Source organism: Mixophyes fleayi, chromosome 1 (genome assembly GCF_038048845.1).
Source record: "Mixophyes fleayi isolate aMixFle1 chromosome 1, aMixFle1.hap1, whole genome shotgun sequence".
NCBI lineage: Eukaryota > Metazoa > Chordata > Amphibia > Anura > Limnodynastidae > Mixophyes > Mixophyes fleayi.
Genome location: NC_134402.1, coordinates 207690657 through 207717906, shown reverse-complemented (window position 1 = coordinate 207717906; position 27250 = coordinate 207690657). Strand labels below are relative to the sequence as shown.

Sequence of the window (27250 nt, the reverse complement as noted above, 5' to 3'; positions counted from 1 at the left end):
TGATGCATGGCTTATACCACTCGGACTCTCCCCAGGGTATGCCATTTCAGATAACGCCAACAATATAGTGCGAGCATTACAGCTGGGTGATTTCCAACATATTCCCTGTTTTGCTCACACCATCAACTTGGTGGTGCAGAGCTTCCTACGAAATAACCGTGAGGTGCAGGAGATGCTTTCGGTGGCCCGTAAAATTTCAGGCCATTTCAGGCATTCAGCCACAGCATGTAGGAGATTACAGCAGCTCCAAGAGCAGTTTAACTTGCCCTGCCACCAACTTAAGCAAGAGGTGGTAACTCGGTGGAATTCCACCCTGTACATGCTTCAGAGGATGGAGGAACAGCGCAAAGCCATCCAAGCATATTGCACAAGTCATGACATTGGGAAAGGAGGGGGGATGTATTTCACTCTTGCACAGTGGGGAATCCTTTCAGTGCTGTGCAAGGTGCTGAAACCATTTGAAGTTGTGACATGTGAGGTCAGTGCTGACTCTGCTAGTTTGAGCCAAGTCATTCCTTTAATTAGACTATTGGAAAAGCAGCTTGAGAAAATGAAGGAGGAGCTGAAAGCAAGCAATTCAGCAAAGTATGTTGGCCTTGTCGATCAAGTACTTAATTCGCTTCACAATGATCCTCGAGTTATTAAGATCTTGAACTCGGATCAGTACGTTTTGGCCACTGTGCTTGATCCAAGGTTTAAAACCTACATTGAGTCTTTACTTGTAAATGAGCGAGATGTGAACTTTTGCAAGGAGCTATTGCTCAGCAAGTTGGCCGCTGAACTGGGCCTCGGCTTGACGACGTGTCCTCCTTCACTTTCTCAAGCTGTTGCTCGTTGTCAGGATAAAGCTTAGATCTGATATGCTGAAATAGAATATTGGATGTCAGGGCCCAAATAAATCTTTGCATGAATACCTAAATTAACCTGATGGTCAATTCAGATAAAGGTGTGACCAAATGAGGCCAAGAACATGTAATTGAGTTAGGTAAACCCTTTGTGCAGAGACCAGCTTTAGATATGCAGATCACAGACATCCATTGTATTTGATCATGTATTTCCCTAGCTAGTACTTCCCCTCAATAGGTAGTATAAACACCAACTAACCCCTAGGTGTAAATTAGAGAGCTTGCATTTATTTACAAGGGATAATTCATAACTGCAGGGTAAATAGGTTGTATCAAATGAATCCATTGATAAGCTAGTGTAACAGTTAAAGACGCAGCGTCTGATGTAATGGTGTTTGGAGGTTTTTACATCCCAGTGTGAGGAGATAAGCCGGCCACTGTTAGCAGCTTCCAGGACATAGCACTGTTCGCTTGTGACACTTGAATAGACTTGTAGGTACCGCTCAGCATGTGGCCTGGCTCAATGAGGCCAGGGGATAACATAGCCTATATGTAATACTGTATAGACAGAAAGAATTCAGTTTTAAAATATGCCACTTAAAATCAATAAAAGCAGAGATCAACCACCTATTCCTCAATAGCATGATGAAGGGCAGCTCATATGGTAAATTAAGAATTCTGCCCCACAGAGAAATGAAGAAAAGGAGTGGAAGCTCTGCGAATGCCCTGTACTTAGGCATGTTTGATATGAAAAGATGAACAAAGTCATAAGGGATTTGTTAATGATAAGATTGGATCGATGTAACGCTGTCCAGGACAAATATATCACATTGTAGAATTGGTTAATAAATCAGGCAACAGGTAAATTTGGTTTGAAAAGGTGTCCCAGGACACAACCCCGATTAGCATTAACCCTGCCCCTGTGAATGCCGCACCCATTTGAGGTTGCTTAAAAATCTGTGTTCTGAGGGAACAAATTGTCAGACTTTTGGGGATCAATCTAATTGAAGGACTGTCCATCATTTCTGCCTGCCCCAGGCATACAGATTATTATATGTAAGTAATGCTCTGTACGTTATCTCTTTTATTTTAAACTGTTTTGCTTGTTATGTCAAATTTATTATTTGTTTATTCATTATTTTTCTTTATATCTGTATGCCCTGTACCTTTTGTATATTAAATCTAAAATTTAATAAGTTGCGTCCTTGATACTCTAAAGAATCCATAGCCTGTGTAGAAGAGAGATTGCTTGTCCAGGTTACCCAGTGTGTGATTGGTTGATACATTTGATTAACAAGCTGTGTGTGCTTGTATGTACATTTGTGTAACAGTCTGGAGGTGTGAAGAGTTAACCCTGTGGGTGCTGGTGTGAGTCTTGCTAGTTTGTGGAACTAGGAGCCTGTGTGCCAGCGTGGGACAGTATATTGGGGTCCTATTGCCCATAACCAATAGGTGGTGGCTGTACCTGAAGTGTCTGGGGGTGTGAGAGCGCTGTGTTTGGGGGCGATTCCGTAGGTCTAAGAACCTGTGTGATAGGTGAGAGAGACTGCGGGCTGAAATCGTGTGTGACCTCATACAGCAAACACCCCAACGTCACGGCAGCTGGGAGCGCGTTCGTGACACTCGTAAAAAATTAAATTTCCAAAAAAGAAGCAGGGAAGACACAGGTGGCAGACGAGAACAATTTAACATCTGGGCTGGTTTGAAGGATTTTTCAAAAAAATGTGTCACTTTGCCCATAACTCCATCCAATATGAGTATAAACATGCAAAGGATGGTGGAGGATTACTTTCAAGAGGTAGTTGATATGGAAATGTCAGACAGTCCCTTTCCTTACTGGGAAGAAAAGCAGGCCATTTGGAAACCCATGTACAAACTTGCTTTGCAATACCTAAGCTGCCCACCCTCCAGTGTGTACTCTGAACGAGTGTTCAGCACAGCAGGGAACTTAGTCAGTGATCGCCGTAGAAGGTTACTTCCCAAAAATGTGGAGAAAATGATGTTTATAAAAATGAACTACATCTTCCACGAGGAAGGCCTTCACCATCCAAGACATCCAAGCACTGACTGTTCTCTAATGGCGGATTCAAGCGGCGATGAATTGATAGTCTGTGATGATGACGTACACACTGATGAGGGTGAGGATTAAGCTGAAGATGATGCCGATAACATCTTTTTAAAACTTTCTATGTAAGTGTAGGGTGCAATCTACCCCCAAAGAGGAAAGGGACTTGTGGCATTTCCATATCACATACCATCTTGAAAGGCTGCTGTTAGGGCAATTTATCCTTAAGGGTAGGGTGTCATAGACAGAGTGACCCTAAACTGGCTTTGTCCATTTTTCATAATATTGTACAGTCTATAATGGCTGAATTTTTGGGTATTTTATACAAGTGGAGGGGGGCCTAGAGAGACAGAAACCAAACTGGCTTTTTCCATGTCAATTAATATTGTACAGTCTATAATGGCTGAATTTTTTGGTATTTTATACAAGTGGAGGGGGGCCTAGAGAGACAGAGTGACCCCAAACTGTCTTTCTCCATGTCAATTAATATTGTACAGTCTATAATGGCTGAATTTTTTAGTATTTTATACAAGTGGAGGGGGGGCCTAGAGAGACAGAAACCAAACTGGCTTTCTTCATGTCAATTAATATTGTACAGTCTATAATGGCTGAATTTTTTGGTATTTTATACAAGTGGAGGGGGGCCTTGAGAGACAGAAACCAAACTGGCTTTCTCCATGTCAATTAATATTGTACAGTCTATAATGGCTGAATTTTTTGGTATTTTATACAAGTGGAGGGGGGCCTTGAGAGACAGAAACCAAACTGGCTTTCTCCATGTCAATTAATATTGTACAGTCTATAATGGCTGAATTTTTTGGTATTTTATACAAGTGGAGGGGGGCCTTGAGAGACAGAAACCAAACTGGCTTTTTCCATTTCTTTACATATTTAACTATAAGTGTAGGGTGTAATATACATTCAAAGACGATGGCTGCATTGCCAATATGCATAGATGGAGAGGAAGACAATCTGTTTTGTGTGTAGAATAGGCCTACCAACGAAGAATTAAACTGTTTTTTTGGATGATTTATTACCTCAACAATTAGATTACTTGTCTCTAAAACAGTTGGAGCACTAAATTGGGTTAATTTAGGCCCAAAAACATGGATTTTCCCAAAAAATAGCAAAACAAAACCAAACAAAACCAAAACCAAAACCAAAACACGCAATGGCGGTTTTGCAAAACCAAAACCAAAACCAAAACACGACGGTAATCCAGATCCAAAACCGAATCCAAAACCAAAACACGGGGGTCAGTGACCATCTCTAATTAAAACTATAGAAGGATAGTTTTTTATGTTTGCTCTAAATTCATATTAAATGGGCAGCAGTGGCACTGTGGTTCTCATTGCTGTGTCACAACACTGATATTCTGAGTTTGAATTCTGACAAGCGCCCTATCTGTGTAGAGTTTTTATAATCCTCCCTGTGTGGGTTTCCTCCAATTGCTCCATTTTTTTTTCCAAAAAAATCCTGACAGGTTAGTTAACCGCTGACTAAAATGTACCCTAGTGTATGTGTGCTTGTGTGTTAGAAAATTTAGACTGTAAGCTCCAATGGGACAGGGAGTACCGTATATACTCGAGTATAAGCCGAGTTTTTCAGCACATTTTTTGTGCTGAAAAAGTTCCCCCTCGGCTTATACTCGAGTGATGCTCGGGGTGAGGTAGATGAGCGGCATCCCTAGTGGGGAGAGAAGGTTCCGTATTTAGTGCAATGCAGGCTGCAGCAGAGCGGGCAAGGTGGGTGGTGCAGGTGTGGCCTGTGCAGAGTGACCTCTGACACCACGTCGGGAATAGCTGAGCACTCTTTTAGATGCTGCCCGGCATTAGACTGCGCATGCGCAGCAGTTCTCCCGGGTCCCGTTGCAGACTGCTGTTCCTGATCGTCTGCGTCTTGGGCTCCGGGTGTCCACTTTTCACTGCAACTTCGGCTTCCAGATAGACCCAAAAGGTGAGTGCAGTGCCTGGGACGCATCATCCTCTAGTCCCCAAGCATGGGGCGCTTACTTATACGGGGGGTTTAACAAACACCTTAAAAACCAGCGAAGGAGAAGTGTGGGTGACAGGGCATTATTTACCCGAATTTATCCAGGCTGGGAGGGAGAAGAGCAGCGCCAGTAATAGAGAGCTGCTAGTTTGGAATAGAGCTGTGACTGACTCTACCCGCCCTTGATTCTATACCTGCCGCGAGTGTCATATACAGTTTAAAGTTGGAATTGATCGTTGACACTTACCTCTTTTGCTCTCCCATACATACTTGGCACACTGTAATCTGCTACTGCCGCTACGGAACACCGGAGCTGAGATAGATAGACCATTTAACGTCCACCCTGTCGCTGATCTCTCTGACCTAAAATACCAATTATCCACTGAAGAGGCGACATCAGTGAAAAATTGCACAAACCTAGCGGCACTGATCAACGCCACAGGCAAGAGGCTAATATCACACTGTCAGCCATCATCACTAGATCGGCACCTCTGCTGATTCCCCGCAGAGACATAAAGTTTGCCTAACATCAGAAAACAGATAAGAGACTGCAATGTATGGATTTACATTACCATTTACTCTAGAGATGGTTCTCTCTCAGTATAACTAAACTTAGGAAGACACTTTATAAAGGAATTACAGAACAATTCCTGTGTTCTCATAATTACGTCCCCTCTTTATATATGATGTCCAGACACTATTAAGGGCAGAATTCTGTAAGCTGTCATGGAGGCATTTATCAGGTTTAGAGAACTTGTAGCACCTGTTGTACAAGTTTCAGCCTGTGGCAGCTGCTTATGGTCCAGAAGAACTGGAGAGCTGAAGGTTGCCCAAACCTGGATCATAGTCTACAGTTCATTGATTAGCAAATTGGCATAATAATGGTGTACCAGGTAGCCATTAGCCTAATGTGATGCAATCTAGGTAAAGTTACACAGTATGAAAACATCTATAAAAAGTTAAATTTAACAGTAGCTGCTGCATTTCATACCCTAGGCTTATACTCGAGTCAATAAGTTTTCCCAGTTTTTTGAGGTAAAATTAGGTGCCTCGGCTTATATTCGGGTCGACTTATACTCGAGTATATACGGTAATTTGAATGGCAATAATTCTCTATACAGACAAGGAAGAAACCTATTAAAGTAATTCTATCGTTTTAAAATAAGCATTGCCCAATCAATTGAATGTGTGTCCAAAGCACAAAGTGATTTATTTTTAACAGATGTAAATAGTCAACAATTCAATACATTATTATATCATGATAAAGTACAGTACAGCACAGCCAATACCAAAAAATAAGTACATACCAAATGTAATCGCTTGCGCACGCTGCGCACCCACCGGACCCGATGGACAATATTCTGTATAGAATATTGTGTCATAGTTGACTGAGGCCCCAGTGAGATGCAGCTAATATATATACAGTCAGTGTTTCATTGTGAACAAAAGAGATGACGTAGATTGTTTCTATAGGTCCAGACGTTGGGTGGGTCCAGGCCAGCCAGGTAATAGGTTGATTCAATCTAAGGAATCCAAAGGTGGGGGTCTTCTCTCCAGGGGGTCTGCTCCTTTTCATAGCCAGTATCACACAAAGGTTTTACTCTCTAATATCAATAACTAATGTATGCAATGTGCGATCTCTTCGCCGACTGCACCGGACAGCTGCTGATGATTAGGGCTTCAATATGATATCAGGCATGACACCTTTCCTATTACCTAAACCTTTAACTACAATGTACATATAATCAACATATATATATATATATATATATATATATATATATATATATATATATAGATAGACTAATAATAAACCGAATACTATCTGCTCCTGAATTACAGTGTAACAGAACCAATATGAAATTATATAAATAACTAACTGTTGTAATGCGAGTGTGTGCGTGCGTATTTTACCGTGCGAACGCACCACGTCACGTAGCACGTGGCGTACGCTTCGCAATACGCACGGCAAACCAATATTAAACCAATATACTTTCGTTCATCCAATTATACGACTTCAACAAACCGCACCAGGTAATCCATATATTCCCTCAAAAATGTATGTAACAGTCTTGCCTAAATGACATTATCCTTACACATTGAGGATCGGTGCACCCGATCATTGATAACTAGTAGATCGGAGTTAAAGAGAGAAAAAAAAAAATGATCTATTTGTCACGAGCCGCGGCGGTACTCACAGCCGCCGCGGCTCGCTTCTCATGCGCCCCAGCGTCCCGGCCGTCACCTTGACGACCGGGACGTCATTTCCTCTTCCTGTCCGGCCGTTACCAGGGCAACGGCCAGACGCTAGTACACTAGCGCTGCGTCCCGGCGGTGCTGGTAGCTGGGCGCATGCGCATAGCAGGCAGCCTGTGGGCTGATTAGGCTTATTAAACAGGCATTAGCCTGCAACTGTGTAGGTCAGGGGCAAGCCCTGATTGGCCCTGCTGGATACTAGTAAATTAGCCTGCAGGAGTGTGTTCAACTGCTGATTGGTCTGTGTCTGTATTTAAGGCAATGAGGTCTGCTGCCTCATTGCCGGTTATAGCTTCTGTGCTCCAGTCTGCTGACCTGCTTGTTCCAGTTCCTGTATCCTGTTACCTACGTTTTGACTACCTGTGTTTGACCCTTGGCTTTGTATTGGACTTCGCTTGTGTTTCCTGTGACCCTGATCCTTGGCTCGTTTACCCGTTCCGCTTCTCTGCCTGTGACCTCTGACCTCAGCTTGTTCATCGATACTGATACCTGCTTCCGGCCTTTTGACCTCTGCGTGGACCTGACTCTTCTTGCCTGGGTTCTCCCCAGCCGGTACACACTTCACGACCCTCTGCCAGTCTGCAGCCCAGTCTGTCCCCACCATCAGGGGCTCCAGTGAACACCTGACTGACAGAGTAGACTCCGGGTTGTGTTGTGCCGGCTGGAAGAGTTCCTAACATTATAAACGGCCCACTCACGGAGACAAGATTAGGATGGACGCAAGTGGATCCACACCGTCTCCGGCACAAACCCTAGCAGGCCATGTTGAGTCTTTGTATCAGATGATGCAGGGATTGGCTGAGCGTATATCTGTTCAAGAAGAAGCCACAAAAGCTTCACAATCTCCTCCAGATCCCATCTGCGAGCCCAAAATGAATTTACCGGATCGGTTCTCCGGAAATAGAACCTTGTTTTGGAACTTCAGGGAGAGCTGCAAGCTCTATTTTCGGATGAGACCCCGCTCCTCCGGTTCAGAGCAGCAACGAGTTGGGATTATTATTTCCCTTCTACAGGGTGACCCCCAGTCCTGGGCGTTTTCTTTGCCACAGACCAGTCCGGCCATGCAGTCCGTAGACTCCTTCTTTGAGGCATTGGGTTTACTGTATGATGACCCGGATCGAGTGGCCTCCGCGGAAGCTCACCTACGGTCCTTGAAACAAGGCCGACGGTCGGCAGAAGAATACTGCGCGGAATTCCGTAGATGGTCACCTGACAGTGGATGGAACGACCCTGCCTTACGTAGTCAGTTCCGTGTCGGCCTATCTGAACAGATTAAAGATTCGCTGGTGCAATACCCGTCTCCTAGCTCTCTGGAGGAACTGATGCACCTCTCCATTAAAATTGACAGGAGATATAAAGAGCGGAAAACTGAAAAGGAAACGTCATCACTTCCATCCGCCTTCGTTCCTATCTCCCAGGATGGTGAGGAACCAATGCAATTGGGAGCATACCGTCTTTCCTCTGAGGAAAGAGACAGGAGACGGTCACAAGGCTTATGTTTATATTGTGGCGCAAGAGGCCACTTCTCCCGTTCTTGCCCAAACAAGTCGGGAAACGAGCATGCCTAGGGAACTAGGGGAGAGTTCACTTAGGTCTACAAATTGTCTCCCAAAAAAATGCGGTATTGGTTCCTGCACAGCTCACGTTCAGTGCTTGTTCTGTGGGTCTGGCGGCCTTCATTGATAGTGGAGCTGCAGGTAACTTCTTGGACTTCGAGTTTGCCCGCTCTGCTGGAATTCCGCGGGTTAAACTCAAATCCGCCATCACGGTATGTGGCTTAGATGGTGCTCCATTGCCAGGCGGTAAGGTTACCTGGGAGACCCCGCTACTACAATTGAGGATTGGGGCTCTCCACTCCGAATTTATAGTCTTTCGCCTCATTGAATGCCCGTCAGTGCCTTTGATTCTAGGTCATCCTTGGCTATCCTGTCATAACCCTGTCATAGATTGGGCAAAAGGAGAGATTGTCCAGTGGAGCTCTCATTGTTCACAGTCCTGTTTGACAGTACCTCTACGTGTGGTTCGGTCCATTCCAGAGCAGCTTCCCTCCCAGTATCATGACTTCTGGGATGTCTTCTCTAAAAAGGCTGCTGATATTCTACCACCACACCGGGAGTTCGACTGTGCCATCGAGTTAATTCCAGGTACTAAACTACCCAAGGGACGTTTGTATTCTCTCTCCGGTCCAGAGACCAAATCCATGCAGGAGTACATTGATGAAAATCTGGAGAAAGGCTTCATCAGGCCATCTAAGTCTCCAGTAGGGGCTGGGTGCTTCTTTGTGTCCAAGAAGGACGGTGGACTCAGACCATGTATCGATTATCGGGGACTGAATATGATTACAGTTAAAAACACCTATCCGCTTCCTCTCATCTCTGTACTCTTTGATCAATTAAGAGGAGCAACGGTCTTCACAAAAATCGACCTTCGTGGTGCTTATAACCTCATACGCATTAGAGCAGGTGATGAGTGGAAGACGGCGTTCAACACGCTCTCGGGCCACTACGAATACTTGGTCATGCCGTTTGGCCTTAGTAAAGCTTCTGCTGTGTTCCAGGATTTGATTAATGAGGTGTTACGTGAGTTCCTGGGACACTTTGTTGTTGTCTACTTAGATGACATTCTCATATATTCCAATTCATTGCCGACACATCGGAGTCATGTCAGACAAGTCCTACAGAAACTACGGGAACATCATCTCTACGCGAAACTCGAAAAATGTGAGTTTGAGGTTAAGAAGGTATCCTTTCTTGGCTATATAATCTCTTCAGAGGGTTTTTCCATGGACCCCACCAAGGTCCAGGCAATCCTGGATTGGGTACAACCCAATAACCTCAAGGCGGTCCAGAGATTCCTAGGATTCGCCAATTATTACAGGAGATTTATTGGCGGTTTTGCTGACATCGTGGCTCCTATCGTTTCCTTGACTCGCAAAGGGGGTGATCCAGCTGTTTGGTGACGGCAAGCAATAAATGCATTTAAAACCTTAAAGGAAGCTTTTGTGTCCGCTCAGGTCCTCAGACACCCGGACCCAAAGGTACCATTTATTCTCGAGGTAGATGCTTCTGACGTCGGTGCTGGAGCTATCTTGTCACAAAAGGATCCTCAGACTCACCGCTTGCATCCATGTGCCTTTTTTTCCCGCCAATTCTCCTCAGCGGAGACCAATTATGACGTGGGAAATCGAGAATTGCTAGCAATTAAATGGGCCTTTGAGGAATGGCGACACTGGTTGGAAGGCGCTGCACACCAGATCTCCGTTATAACGGATCATAAGAATCTGCAGTATATTCAGTCAGCTAAACGCCTAAACCCCCGTCAGGCTCGGTGGTCACTGTTCTTCACCCGATTTAACTTTATTATCACTTATCGTCCTGGTTCTAAAAATATTCAAGCGGACGCTCTGTCTAGAAGTTTTCTGGCACATCATGCCCCAGTCACTAACCCAGAGCCCATTGTTCCTGTATCCATGGTCCATGCTGGATTAACTCAAGATCTGAGCTTTACCTTACAAAGGTTTCAGAAGTTAGCTCCTGACAACACTCCGGTAGGACGGTTGTTTGTCCCAGTTCATTTAAGGAAGACAGTTCTTGCTGAAGCACACAACAGTCGGACTGCTGGACATCCTGGCATCTACAAAACACTAGAGATACTTTCCCGTACCGTATGGTGGCCCTCTCTGTCTGCCGACGTTAAAGGTCACGTCCTGTCCTGTGAAGTTTGTGCCAGGAACAAGGTTCCCAGGACTCGCCCGGTAGGGCAGTTGGTTCCGTTAGCCGCTCCTGCTACACCTTGGACACATCTATCCATGGACTTTATAGTTGATCTACCACCCTCTGCGGGACACAATACCATTTGGGTCGTGGTAGACCGGTTTAGCAAGATGGCGCATTTCATTCCACTAGCCAGGCTTCCTTCTGCTCGAGGTTTGGCCGTCCTGTTCATTCAACACATTTTTCGCCTCCATGGACTCCCTACAGACATCGTCTCCGATAGGGGTTCTCAGTTCATTGCGCAGTTCTGGAGATCATTCTGTACCCTCCTGGGAATCAAGATTAGTTTGTCATCAGCGTACCACCCTCAGTCAAATGGGCAGACGGAAAGGGTTAACCAGTCTTTGGAGAAGTTCTTGCGATGCTACACGTCGGAGTTCCATGACAACTGGTCCTCCTTGTTGCCCTGGGCGGAATTTGCCTGTAACAACTCCTGTCGCTCCTCCACCAAAACCTCTCCGTTTTTTTGCAATTATGGTTTTCACCCCAGATCGAACTCTTTGTATTCTCTCCAGTCCGTTGGTATCCAGGAGATCCGTTCCACTGCCAGGGATCTCAGAGTTATCTGGAAGAAAGTGCACTCATCTTTAAGACAAGCCTCACTTGTTGCAAAAAAAAAATTCGGACCGACACCGTACCATCTGCTCTCTTAAGGTTGGCCAGAAAGTCTGGCTGTCTACAAAAAATATCAGGCTGAAGCAACCTTGCAAGAAGTTGGGCCCTAAATTCATCGGGCCGTTTTTCACCATCAAGCAGGTGAACTCTGTTGCATTTAGGTTAAAAATTCCGGGCTCGTTAAGAATTCCAAACACATTTCATTGTTCTCTGTTAAAACCAGTTCTTTATCCAGCTCAAGCCCAGTCGTCAGGCAAGCCACAGAGGTACAGTGTTCAGAAAATCTTGGATTCCCAAAAAGTGCAAGGACAGGTGCACTTTTTGGTACAGTGGAGGAACCGCGGGTTAGAAGAACGCTCTTGGGTTCCGCGGAGACAACTCCATGCTCCCAATCAATTGAAGGAATTCTTCAGGAAATTTCCAAGAAAACCTGGGTGTCGGGGTCCCTTGACCCCTCCTCAAGGGGGGGGTACTGTCACGAGCCGCGGCGGTACTCACAGCCGCCGCGGCTCGCTTCTCATGCGCCCCAGCGTCCCGGCCGTCACCTTGACGACCGGGACGTCATTTTCTCTTCCTGTCCGGCCGTTACCAGGGCAACGGCCAGACGCTAGTACACTAGCGCTGCGTCCCGGCGGTGCTGGTAGCCGGGCGCATGCGCATAGCAGGCAGCCTGTGGGCTGATTAGGCTTATTAAACAGGCATTAGCCTGCAACTGTGTAGGTCAGGGGCAAGCCCTGATTGGCCCTGCTGGATACTAGTAAATTAGCCTGCAGGAGTGTGTTCAACTGCTGATTGGTCTGTGTCTGTATTTAAGGCAATGAGGTCTGCTGCCTCATTGCCGGTTATAGCTTCTGTGCTCCAGTCTGCTGACCTGCTTGTTCCAGTTCCTGTATCCTGTTACCTACGTTTTGACTACCCGTGTTTGACCCTTGGCTTTGTATTGGACTTCGCTTGTGTTTTCTGTGACCCTGATCCTTGGCTCGTTTACCCGTTCCGCTTCTCTGCCTGTGACCTCTGACCTCAGCTTGTTCATCGATACTGATACCTGCTGCCGGCATTTTGACCTCTGCGTGGACCTGACTCTTCTTGCCTGGGTTCTCCCCAGCCGGTACACACTTCACGACCCTCTGCCAGTCTGCAGCCCAGTCTGTCCCCACCATCAGGGGCTCCAGTGAACACCTGACTGACAGAGTAGACTCCGGGTTGTGTTGTGCCGGCTGGAAGAGTTCCTAACACTATTGGGGCACTCAAAATGGATTGATTTAAACTTTATTTACATATATACTAAATTCTGTTAAATACTCTTTATTGGTATATTTAAAACATTCTAATAGCGAAATATAAAAATTGGATAGTTGATGAGACTAATAGGATATAACAACTGGTAAAAAGGACAAAATAAATTGTCCAAACACGTTACCGCAGAGTAACCACTGAGCTTATATAATTTTCTAAATGTGTTTGATAAAATTAGTTCTAGTGGTAAATCAATACCCTGTTGGTAGCGTTATAGAGCAATGCTATGTATATAATCTTTTATAATGGAAATATAAATAAATATATAGCCTCCTAGGTAATAAATATGCCAGTACTATGTCCCAGGCAAAACTGTTGGTTGGAATACCCCAGCTGGTCAAGATGCAAAAGCCTCTTTGTGATTCAAACCTAAACCATAGGTGATTGGACTTAAATCTGACAGAGTGGGGGGCATTAGTATAACTCCCAGATCTTAAGTGAACTACAGTACTACATGGCTGCTTGCTCACTAGCACCCACGTTACAATATCAGAACTGACTGCTTTCACTGACCCCTCCCCGCTGGAGGAGCAGGGATCATAATAGCAATAAGTAAACACCATTAAGTTTCCCGAACAGTAGATACTGCAATAATGCAGTCTCGATATAGCAAGTGGGGACAAGTGAATTAGATCATCCCTCGTATATAAAAGGTGATTTAAGCTACTTATTAGGCTATATGAAAGACAGTCATTAACGGATCCATTTAGCTGCATATGTATGCCTCTTGGGTAATGAAGCAAATAGTGCATTTGGTGTTGATAAACACACTCCTATATAGACATGAGGTAATAGTCTGGGAGTTATACTAATGCCCCCCACTCTGTCAGATTCAAGTCCAATCACCTATGGTTTAGGTTTGAATCACAAAGAGGCTTTTGTATCTTGACCAGCTGGGGTATTCCAACCAACAGTTTTGCCTGGGACATAGTACTGGCATATTTATTACCTAGGATGCTATATATTTATTTATATTTCCATTATAAGAGATTATATACATAGCACTGCTCTATAATGTTACCAACAGGGTATTGATTTACCACTAGAACTAATTTTATCAAACACATTTAGAAAATTATATAAGCTCAGTGGTTACTATGCAGTAACGTGTTTGGACAATTTATTTTGTCCTTTTTACCAGTTGTGATATCCTATTAGTCTCATCAACTATCCAATTTTTATATTTCGCTATTAGAATATTTTAAATATACCAATAAAGAGTATTTAACAGAATTTAGTATATATGTAAATAAAGTTTAAATCAATCCATTTTGAGTGCCCCAATAGATCATTTCTTTTTTTCTCTCTTTAACTCCAATTCTCTGTACAGCACAGCATAATATGATGGCATGATATAAATAAACAATAATAATGATAATCTTGCCAATAGTAGGAAGGGTGGTATGTCTGTATCACTGTTTCACTTGATTATTTAAATAAGCCCTCCTATCTCCTATCCCTCTAAAATATGTTTTAATTTATGCTCCATATTTTCTTTCTCTACAGTTTCTAGCCTCATTTTAGTTCATTACTATTGTTTTGTTTTAGAGAACGGCAATAGATATGTAAGAACATCATCTATCATATTTTGAAATTCATTCACAAGATTTACTCTTGGTAACATAATAAGTTAACTAAGTCAGTCACTACCCTTTCAGTTGGTGAAGGCACTTATAAAACTATTATCTCTCAAGGCCAGTATCACCTGGGCAGTTGAGAAATGCTTAGCTGCCTCAACCATATCTTTTAAATGTGGGCAATAAAAAATTAAAGTTGTCACAATTAATAGTATTTTAATAAATAGGCCCCATAAACTTCAAAGAATGCATCTATTAGTGGTTCAAGGGCATATAGGAGCATCTCTAGGAACAACTTCAGAACATGCAATTCTAGATTTTCTAGATTACTCATACTTAAGAGAGGGGAAAAAATGTAAGCGTGTGGTAGTATGATTTCAACAATTAGTGAAATGGAAAAGCTTCCACAATTCAACTAGAACCACTCAAATGAATACATTCAAATCTCTACAAATTAATTGACCATCAAATAAATAAGAATAACAAACAAATTTGAATAACAATTTTGCAAATAAAAGAAACAGTAATAAAATTGAGAGCAAACAAAAAATGTCAGCCTACACACTATGGGCCTCATTTGGAGTCGGACGCAATGTGCGTCTAAGACATGCAGGAGTGGGAGTGTGCCGCAGCTTGGTAGGGTATTACGAGTGGCATGCAACCCCAGTTGTGTCCCACTCGTAATACCCTATCGAGCTGTGATCAGTTCGTGCAGCTAGCTAACTACTTGTGTCACCTAATTCCTGCCGCACATTTTTAGCTCTTATTTGACATATTTTGAATCTGCGCCTTACTGCATCTAGGAATTACTAATGGGGTCACACCCCATGTGTCTATATTATACAAGTTCACGTCTTCACAATTCCACGTTCCGCCCTTTCCTTCATGCTAAGCTGCAAGCTTTCGCAAGTGTAAATTGCGTCCGAGATGTAGGCGGATATGGTGCTTGCTGCACATGCGTGATAGTGGTTTTGTGGTCATTGCAAATAAAACGGACTTTGCGTCCAACTCTAAGTGAGGCCCTATAATTTCATAAGGACACTTTGTGTGGTCACTTTTTATTAATATTAACTTCTAGATATATATTTTTGAGAATATGATCAGTTTAACTATATTTTATTAATTTTAGTAGTTTTATGAGGAAGTCTCACTCTTATAGTTTATTACAAATATATGTGTATTTCCTATATATAGCATTAATGATTTTGGCCTAAGTTAATTGGTCATTTTTAAGACACTATAGATATGGGTGTTGCAGATTAGGTGAACAATCTCTGAAAAAGCTAATCGGCAAGACTATTTGGAGGAACACCTCAGTCCTGTGATTCAAACTTATGAAACATGGTTCACAGGATGCTTTCAGCTGTTTGTGGCTGCTATTTATATGCTTTTCTCATCTATCTTTTACGAGCATATTTCCTTTCCTTTTGTTTTTGTTTTGTTTAATTTCACTAAACTTTATTGCACTATATATTTTTTCTCTGTCACGCTGGATAAATTAAAACTTCCTCTGCTACTCACCTTTGTGAGTATATTTTGAGTTTTTGAGTACAGTTTTTATTTCACTATACACACAGTTTTGCATTATATTGTTTTTCTCTTTCTGTTTGAACATTTCTGATGTATCCCTTAGTAATGATGCTTCTTAGTTGGCTACTTGGTTGCCTGTATTCAAATGGCAAAGGTACATAACAACTCAAATCGCCCCATATCTTCAAAACCCCTACTACCCTTATTGCTGAAACATAAAATGAAACAAAAGCTCTTCCATGGAGATTGTATAAGATTAGCATAACAGTAAAAGTGTTAGTTATCAGTATTTTTCTTTTAACATTATCAGTAACAAATACTTTCAAGGGTTCGCAAATCTGTCAAAGCCACACAAAACACCCACAGAAAGCACATTGGAACCTAATCTATTGTGGTTCCAATGTGCCTGAGGACCACAGGGACAACTTGGAAAGGCAGCGATGAGGTGACAGAACCTGAGATCCTGGTGTGTGACAGTACCCCACCTTTTGAGGCTAGACAATGGACACCTCTTGGGCTTCAAAGGGATTTTGCATGCAAGATATGGACCAAGCGTGGAGCATATACATCAATGGTTTTAATCCGGGCTTGTTCTTCTGGGTCGTAACCCCTCCAATCAATAAGACACTGAAGATGACCATGATGAATCCGTGAATCGAGTATCCTTTCCACTTCATATGCGACTCCTCATTGAGTTTGGATTTTAGGAATCTTAGTGAGTGCAGAATGAAACCTATTCCTATTATGGAGGAAGTTTGAGTTTGCAAGCTACTGGGTTGATGACTCGCTCTATGGGAAATGGACCAATGTAGTCAGGGGAAAATTTCATGGAAGGTAACTATGGCCTCAGGTTGCGACTGGAGAGCTAGACTCTATCCCCTGGTTTGAGACTGGGTATTGCTCAACGTTTGCGATCAGCAAATTTTTTGTATTTGGAGGAAGATTTTTACAGGGAAGAATGGACTTCCTTCCATATTTTAGAGAACTGACGTAAGGTCAGCAGCAGGTACAATGGCAGAATGAAGAGGCTGGAAATCAGGTATTTTGGGATGAAGACCATAGACTGTAAAAAAAGGTGTGGACCCAGAGGAGAAGTGGTACTGATTATTGTGGGAGAATTCTGCCCAGGGTAAGAGTTCTTTTGAGTTGTCTTGTGAAGATGAATATGCAAAGAAAAGTTTCTAAATCCTGATTCACCCTTTCAGTTTGGCCATTTGTTTGCGGGTGATAGGCAGATGAAAACATGAGCTTCACTTGAAGAGCTGAACACAAAGAAAGTCAGAACTTGGCCATGAACTGAACCCCACAATCAGAGATTATATCTGAAGTCAAGCCGTGAAGCCTGAAAATCTCCTGATTAAACAATTGGGCCAGCATTGAAGCGGAGGGTAGTCCAGTGAGAGGGACAAATGGGCTATCTTGGAGAACCTGTCAACTACAACCCAGATGGTGTTGAACCCATTAGAAACAGGTTGATCAGTAATGAAGTCCATAGACAGATGAATCAAGGGTTGGTGAGGAATTGACAATGGAGTGTCTGGTGAGATATTTTAGGATGGGCACACCTGGAACTGGAAGCTATGAATTCTTGGATGTCCTTCTTGCGAGTAGGCCACCAATAGGATCTATGGAGAAATTTGAAAGTCTTCTAAACTCCAGAATGTCTGGAAAATCAGGAGGCATGAGCCCATTGCAGCAATTTCTTGCGAAGTGCTGGCGCTTCGAAAATTTTTCCTAGAGGTGTGTAGAAACAATATTGGTGGTAGAAAAGGACACAGGATTGATGAAGGGACCTTTTTGAGTGAGGCAAAGATCCTCATCTTGAACCATGGAACAAGAAAGAGCTTCGGTACTTACAATCCTGGGATCCTGGCCGGTAGGTTACTTTGAAGTCAAATCTGGAAAAAATAAGGCCCATCTAGCTTGTCTTGTATTGAGAAACTGGGCTGACTTTAGGTACAGAAGGTGCTTATGATCTGTGACAACAGAGATGGGATATTTGGCACCTTCCAACAAATGTCTCCATTCTTCCAAAACCAACTTAATGGCTAATATTTCTTAATCTCCTATAGAGTAGTTTTTCTCTGCCGGCAGGAATTTGCAAGAAAAATAGCCACAGCGATGATGATATCCATCTTCAAAATGTTGAGATAAAGCAGCTACACCTACTGCAGAGGCATTCAGTTCCAGGATTAAAGGTCGGAATAAATCAGGCTGAAGAACTGTAGCGGAAATGAAGAGTTGTTTAATGCAATGGAATGCTACTTTAGCTTCTTCAGACCAATTGGAGTGAGCTTTTGGTAAGGGATTTGATAGGTGCCACATGAGTGGAGAAATTTTTAATGAATTTTCTGTAATAGTTTGCGAAACCAGAAAGCATTGGACCGCCTTGAGAGGGGTTGGAAGAGGCCAGTTAAGAATTGCCTTGAGCTTCTCTGGGTCCATCTGTAAGTCACCAGAAATAATACAACCTAAGAAGAAATGGATGGGACTTCAAAAGTGCATTTCTCCAATTTACAAAAGAGACGGTTGGTACGAAGTCATAAAAGAACCTCCTTGACATGTGCACGATGTGATTCCAGATTACTGGAGAAGATAAGGATGTCATCCAGGTAGACGACAACTGTTTTGTAGAGGATGTAATGGAAAATTTTGTTGACATGCTGGAATACCGCTGGGACATTACTCATCCCGAATGGCATGACTAGGTACTCATAGTGCCTATCACGAGTGTTAAAAGCAGTCTTGCATTCATCCCCTGCCCGAATTCAAATTAAATTGTAAGCCCCTCTTAAATGTAATCTAAAAAAGAAACCTGCTCCGGCAGGTGAGGAAGATGGATGGCTAAACCCCTTCTCAAGGTTTTCCTGGATGTATTCAGACATTGATTTAGTCTCAGGGAGAAAGAGCGGGTAAGTATGTCCCAGAGGAAGTGTCTTTCCTGGCATCAAATCGATAAGACAATCCCACTCTCTATGCTGTGGTAAGGAGTCAGCACCAACTTTACTGAAGACATCGGAGAACTCCCTGTAAGGTAAGGGTGGAAGCTCTTGACCAGAGTAGACTGTGGTTCGAAGTGGTATAACACGCTGGAGGCAAGAGTTCTTACAAGACACACCCCAAGATGTAATCTGAGATGTAGTTCAATCAATCTGGTAGTTATGTAACAATAGCCAAGGTAAACCTAGAACTAAGGAATGTGAAACTTTGGGAATGATAAGAAGCTTAAGTAATTCTGAGTGTAGAACCCCCACTCTAATCTCGACAGGATGAGTCTGGTGGGTGATAAGTTGAGATGCAACTTCCATCCACTGCTATGATGTAGAACGGTCGAAGTAACAGCTCTGTGGGTAACTGCAATTCTTGATCAGCTGTGGCAGTAATGAAGTTTCCAGCTGCACCAGAATCAAGAAGAGTTGAGAGGTTCTTTGTTCACTGAGCATGTTCAAGAGTGATTATTAGTACACAATCAGATTTTTGTTGAGAAGAATTGCCTACTCCTAACCCAGCTTCTCCATCACCAGCTTGGGGCAGAAATCAAGCAAGTATCCCGAAGCTGCAAAATAAAGGCATAAGTTCGACAGTCGTTGTCTCTGATGCTCCTCCTTGGGTAAACAAGCGAGGTTCACCTGCATGGGCTCATCACTTGGCAGTGAGTGCTGCCGGGACCAAAGTTGGTGAAGCTGCTTAAAACTTTCACCCCTTCCTTTCTCCAGGGCACGTTGCCGAATCAACTTTAGTATACAGGCAAATTATTTCATCAAGTGTAGAAGGCAGATAGCTCATTCTTAATTTTAATGGACAAGCCTCTCCAGAAGGCTGCAATCAGGGCCTCATCATTCTACTTTAAATCAGAAGCTAATATTTGGAACTGAACCAGGTATTGGCCCACAGGACGAGAGCCTTGTTGAAGGCGTAGAATTTCTAAGGATGCTGATGTGGTTCTGCCAGGCTCATCAAAGATTCAGCAGAAGGTTGCTGTGAATCTAGAACATGAGGAAAGCAGGTGATCTGCTCTTTCCCACAATGGAGATGCCCAGGCTAATGCTTGTCCCGATAGGAGGAAGATAATGTACGCAACTTATGCTTTCTCTGCGGGGAAATTGCTGGGCAGTAGCTCAAAATGGATCTCACATTGATTCAGGAACCCCCTGCACAGTTTTGGATCACCATCAAACTTGGCAGGAGTTGGCAGATGAGAAGCCTTGGCAGGAACTTGAACAGGTGGATCTTGTACAGAAACAGAAGAGTCACTTCAACTGAGATTAGTTTGAATGCTATCCAGGCGGGAGGACAATTCTTGAAGGAACCGCATGATTTGCCCCTGTGCGGTTTCCTGGCTCACAAGCCGATTCATCAGGCTTTGGATTGGACCCACTCCTTGGGGCAGATCACCAGCAGGATTCTTTGGGCTAGTGCAAACAGTCATGCCTGAGGATCTGTAAGTATTCAGAATGGATTGTGTCTCTGGATCTGGACTGGTGACTACATGGACAAAGCTATGTGGCCTGATAATGTTCCTCTGCATGTAGTGAATGAACTGGTGCAGATGGTGATTACACTAGCATAATATAGCAAACAGAAACTGGATTGCTTGACCCGATCTGGAACCTGAATTCTGTAACTGGAATACTGGAACAGGATTGCTGTAACTGAAATGGAACCAGAGTGCTGGAATCAGAATGGAGCCAGAATACAGACTGCACTGTAAGTATAGCAAGTATAGCAAGGCTGTAGCAAGATAGATAGCAAACTGCTGAGAGACAGGTTGGCATCTGAAATACCACGTTGCACTGGCAGCAGGTAAAGGTTCCAGCAAGTCCTTTTATAGTTGACGTTGATTCCTGATTGGAGGCTGCAGTTAGCTGGGCAGAAGAGGCACTATGAAGTGCCGAGATTGATCAGGCGACAATATCCAAGATGGCAGCTCCCATGAAATGGTTCTGGAGGGAATCTGAAATGGAGATGTTATCACCTGATTGACTGAGAAGAATCATGTGACCGAATCCAAGATGCCGTGCCAATACTCTGATTCTGGAGGGATCTCTGGAGTGGAGACAGACTGGACAGCACCTTATAGAGGGGTCTAAAACCAGCAGAGCCTGAGGACAGCAGGGACAACTTGGAAAGGCAGCGAAGAGGTAAGTGACAGAACCTGAGATCCTGGTGTGTGACAAACACTGACTATGTGACATTATGTGTATCAGTGTTTTAGCACTACCTAAGCATTGGTGTCCTAGGTTACCACTTAGGTTCACCTAATGGTAACTCCAGCACTGCTATTATGATGTGGGAGTTGAATTCGTATGCAGATACTCATGTTTCTGTTTCATCTAGTCAAGCTTTGTAATGAAAATTGCTATTTGACTGTTAATACGAGACAGTGATATCCAGTAAGCAGCATATAGGTGATTGCAAACTCTTAAAAACAGCCCTCTTCTGTAAAATCAAGAATAGTTGTGGGCCCTGGGGTAGATTTGGCACCTCCCCTGTTTCTCAGATGCAGACATTACTTTTCCCCCAAATTTGTTATATATCTATAATATAAATGTCTAGTGGCGTGTGTTAGTCTGTCTGTCTGTCTGTGTGTGTGTGTGTGTGTGTGGAAAAAATAAAACCAAACTGCAGCGCCACCTGCTGGGCGGAGTTATACACTGACCTACTAAATTCTTAGTGTGTGTGGGAAAAAAAATTCAGAAAGGGCTGAAATTTGGTATACTAAGATGTTTTTAATTTGTTAATTTAATTTGTTAATTGTTAAAAGTGTTTATAAAGATTTAAAAAATATATATATATATATATTTCTTGAAGGAGAAGTGACAGTTGGGAGTGGTTGGTGGTTGCCGGGGGTGACAGTGGGGAATGGTTGGTGGTTGAGGCCTGGGCTATGGCCCAAATGCATGACAAGAACCTTTTTAACACCTTAAGTAGCTTGATTTGACTAGAATGCATGAGTATCATGCACGGGTTAACTTGTATATATATATATATATATATTGTAACAAAGGGAGTCATTTATCTGACAAGATGCAGAGAAAACATACAAGCAGAGTAAGACATTGGCGCAGTTATGCACCTAGATTCAGGTTAAACCAAGTGAAGACTTATGTGTAGTTTAAAGTTTGTTAACTTACATGATTTCCTCTCAGCAAACAGACAGGGTGTGTCTGTTAGTGCAAACTGAGCCAGTGATGGGCGTTTTCTCTTAAAGGGAAGGTGGGTGTGTCATCTGTCCATCAAGCTAGGGCTGGGGGAGGAGTATCATGCATAAAAGCTTGTTTGTATCATTTGTGCACTGAGACCAACACTGGGGAAGCTGGCTGGTCTTGAGAGAGCTGTGTTTTATTCAAACTTCAGATCCCATTGGTGTCCCAGTTTTGCATTCCTAAATTATGTGATCCCTAGGTTCCAAACAAAGCACTTGTTCTTTAGGATGTCCTCTTCAGTATTAGGATCGGTTATAAAGAATATTCATAGCATTATTTGTACCTGATATAATTATCCTAGCTAACATTTTTGAAAGATCTATGTTTTCCATATCATAATTGTTTACTGCAGAATATTTGAATAGAGTAGGCCAGCTTTGGTTTTTGGTCAGCTGTACTCTACTATGAACTCCCAAGTTTAGAAATTTCAATTGAACTAATAACGTATAAGAATATACTGGAGTTGGACTCTGTTTTCAGCAGCTCTGACAGTTGCCACGCTGAGATTGTCTATTGAAAATTTTGAAGGCCTGGACTGTGTACACCTCAAGTGGAATTTACTGTTGTATATAATTCCACCATACTGTGGGCAAAGGAACATACACAAATTAGTCATGGTCAGTGGCCAATTTGGTCACAAACATAGGTGGCCAAATTGGCAGAGTCTAGCCATTCAAGAGCCTTATCAGCTGGCTCTCTTCTAGGTTTTTATTAGATTATTATCTGGCTCGATTTGGGTGCATACATTTTAATATTTGGTGATTGTCTAATATATCTGCCAATATCAGCATGGAGCCAGCTTTAGACAACATAGTTTCAGTTTAAATAAAGACCATTTTTGCTGTTCTAATTTTTCTTTATATGGTGGGTCAGAACAAACCCTACTTAGCGGCATGTATCCACAGTTTTCATGCATGACTGAACAAGTTACAGATGAACTTGAATTCAACAAACTTTGGTGCATTAGTGAATTATCGCCACTGATTTAGTGTGCAGCAATAGATACTACTTTTGGTCAAAATACTATTTGATACATCTTGAGTTCCCTATCATATGACCAGTCAAATCAGGGCACAAGAAGTTGAATGTGTAATACACAAAAATGGATAAGTTTAAACAGTTCCAAATATATCTTACAAAGGTTGCTAACTGTTATTGTTATTATTAAGAAAACAGTCTAAAAATACTACTAAATTAATTATTTCGTTTTGAAAACTAGGAGAAATTATGAGAAAAGATATTTTCGATTAAAAGGAACTGAAAACATTCACTTAGGTTATAATATACAAAACTGTCACAAGGGAATGTTTATCTGTGGTGTTCGGATCACAGCTGCAGCTATTTCAATGCGAGCAGAAAAAAATGCCATCTAGCGGTTGCCCGATATTTTGGATATTCAGACAGGGTACACCACATATTTTAAATAATCGTTATGTCCCTGGTGCGCATGCATTTTAAATGTCTTTTTCTTTTCTCATACATGCAGTTCTCAGAATGGCATTGATTTTTAAAAAAGCACCACATACAGTGACACAAGAAGATTGATACATAATTATGAGAATGACACACATCACCATAGTGTCAAAGTAACCGTGGTATTGTACTCATAAAAACATAGATACATAGTAACAGTGTTGGGAATATATAATAACAGATTAACGTATACTGTATTTACATGCAATCTACTGTGCATTAATCACAGATATATATATATATATATATATATATATATATATATATATATATATACATACATACATACATATACACACACACACACACACACACACACACACACACACACACACACAAACAAAATCGTATAATATAGGCTTGGTCTGACACTATGCAGGTTAATTTTATCAAAGCACAAGAACATCCGCAATATACGAATAATTTCTATTTACAAGAATGCGCTCTTAGCAACATTAAACTGAGCAAAGAGATACGCATTCAGGCACCATGATATTATAATTACATATCGACACGGACCTACAAAAAGCCAGCAGTACAATCATTTGTGACCATAATAACGCTTGATTGACACACATTACTAATGTACCTTCTGTCCTTGTTACATTTTGTATCATGTATAGATACTGCGGGTACCCATATCAGCTGTGCACCATAATGTCACCAGAAGATCCTTTCTTTCAGGTCTAGTCACACGCTGCTGTATGTCTCTGTGGGCGTCAATTACGCCCCCCCCCCCATTGTCCCTCGATTTCTCTTGATCTGATGGAGAGACCCACACCCTTGTATCCTATGTATTTTCTATTTCAGTTATAACCTTGCCTCATAATATTGCTTTCAACATTCCATCTGAATCCTCTCTGAATATCTCTGCCGCCAGGGTACTCTTTTTCTCTCACTCTATCCTTTCATGCATCTGCTGTCTGTTTCTCTCTTTCCTTTATGGTCCTCTCTAAAATTCCCCTCCCTTTTCTCTCAGATCTGTTTCTCTCAGTATCTGTTACCTATGATATTTATGTGAATGATTTATACGTGTATGCATGTAGTTCACTATTATAGCTGATTGCAGCCTCCAACTTGGTTATTTCTGACAGCTTATGATTGGTGTATGTGCAAAGACTGTTTCAGTATGCCCTAAAGGAACTTATATTGTATATTTTGCAATCAAACATACCTGTCTTAAACATGCAATGTAAAATGTCAACTGATGTATGAAGATTGTGTTTAATGTAATTATTATAGTTATTGAGGTTGAAACATGTATTATTTGTATCGGCAAATTTAAATGGTTGACTCAGCCCATCAGAGAAGGGAACTTTATTTTATTATAGGTATAGTCCAATGCATGTAAACATAACATATTATATCAAGAGATTACAATTGTCTTAATTATTGTCTAGAATAATTAGCATCCTCGCAGCCAGAATTACCAACATATTTAGGCAGCTCTAATAACTATAATATTAATGCAACCAGTTTGAAAAACATGTATACAGTCATAATTAAAAATAGAATTATACAAGCCAAATGGCCAGCATGTTTATACATCATAAATAATAGTGACAATATTTTTTATTAATTGTATTAGTATTTTAAAATATTAGCCACCTATGGATGCATAGCCTTTATAAACTTAATGGTCTTCACTCAAGTCCAAATACTCCAAATGCAAAAAGTGTTTAAACAAGAGTACATAACATTGGTATAGTTCCAACTATATTCAAATCCAAGTAGATCGCAAGTAGATCGCAAGATGCTTTTCGATTTGAATCTGGGTGTAACTACACTCTGTCTAAACATTATGTGCACAACTCTAAACAGTATAATCATTATTAAAAGTATGAGTTGTAAACCTTATATATTTTTTTATCATTTTTTTCTTTAAATACATAAATCAAGATGTTCTTAATGCATACTTAACATACAATGTATTTTTATGGTGTATCTTAGTTGCATATACATGTTCTGTGCTAGCTAGTAACACATATATGTCTACTTTTTCCATTTGCTGAAATAAGCATACTTTAGAGAAATCCAAGACTTGACTTGGCCGCATCTGCATGGACATGCCCCTACTGTGCATTACCTATGTCCATCTGACCCTCCCCCCCCCCATTCTGCCTTTGAAGTAATAGGCAGTCGTAAGTGTCATTTGCGTTTGGACATGAATTGCATGCAATTGTGTTCTTTCATCATCATCATCATCATCATCATCATTTATTTATATAGCGCCAACATATTCTGTAGCGCTTTACAATTCTGGACAAACATAATAAACTAATAAACAAACTGGGTAAAACAGACAAAGAGGTGAGAAGGCCCTGCTCGCAAGCTTACAATCTATGGGAATAGGCAGTCGTGTCATTTGCATTTGGACATGAATTGCATGCAATTGTGTTCTTTGGCGTAATGTCCATTTCTGAGCATGCGAGGAGCTATTTCACGAAATATATGCTACACAAAGGGATGTAGGTCTAAACATGAATCAGGCCCAATATGTTTTAGTATGTGTATGTTCATAGTGCTAATACATGTTCCTCACCACATACACATGCATAAGTATATTATATTAAGCAATAACACAATAACAGCTTATAATTATGCACATTGAACAGCATGTGTCCCTTGCCATAGTAAAAACCAGCCCATACTGGTCAGTGATGGGCTCGTGTGTCAGGATTCCCAATATGAAGACCACGGAGAAAAGGCAAATGAAACAAAGTGGTTTATTTTAAACACAGGTCATACAGGTAAAAATGAGATGCATTAAATTATAAGGCAGCTAACACAAGTCCATAGAAACAGTGAAAAAGGATCCCAGGATATCGACGTAGCTGAGGGACCAAAGTACTGGATACCTGACACAAGTTAACTACAGGTACAGATTAGTCAGCAGGTTTGGCTAGGAAGCAGGAGACCAGGCTCAACAGGATCACTGTGGGTGTTGGTTGTCAGGATAACCAGGTTAGCTGGAAAACTGGAGACCCAGGTTTTCCAAGTATGACAGTTGACTGCAGATACAGGGGGTCTGGTTTGGCAGGTTAAGCTGGGAAGCTTATGACCCAGGTTTTACAAGTTAGACAGTTGATTGCATATATAGGATGCCTGGATTGCCAGAAAATGCTGAGAAGCTAGAGACTGATTTTCCAAGTTAGACAGTGGCAATTCAGACATCAAATATCTGCAGTCCAGATACGCTGAGAAGCCGGAGACTCTGGTTGTCCAATTTAGACATTGTACTGCAGATATTGGATGTAGGGAAGCACCAGATGATCCAGAGGAGAATCAGGCAAAATGAGAATCAGGCAAGCCAGGGGTCAGAACCCAGAGGATCCACAATAATACCAGAGAGTAAGCAGGAACAAGGTCAAATGATGCCGGGTTTGGGTCACAAGAGGAGGCGCAGAACGAAAATCAGGATCAGCACACAGGAGTTTATACAGGGTGACCAACAGCAGTGACAATTGATGAACTAGCCCAGTTTGCAAGGAAAGGCAATCTTATGAACACCGGACACAGCTGATCATGATCCAGATCCAATGATGAGAACTTAACCCCTTACTAGCAGCAACAGATGAAGGCAGTTAGAGAGGGGGTGCTGAACTGCATCCAGGGGTGAATC

At 42.1% G+C, this 27250-nt stretch overlaps 1 protein-coding gene across 1 annotated transcript in view; it reads right to left on the bottom strand.

Moving 5' to 3' along the window:
• Window positions 1-24584, bottom strand: part of LOC142148988 (semaphorin-6B-like) — a 527730-nt gene extending 503146 nt beyond the window's left edge. Inside the window, exon 1 of the mRNA XM_075204826.1 lies at window positions 24218-24584. The gene's annotated coding sequence lies outside the window, so the exon portion shown is untranslated. The remainder of the gene's footprint in view (window positions 1-24217) is intronic.
• Between the last annotated feature and the right edge of the window lie 2666 nt (window positions 24585-27250).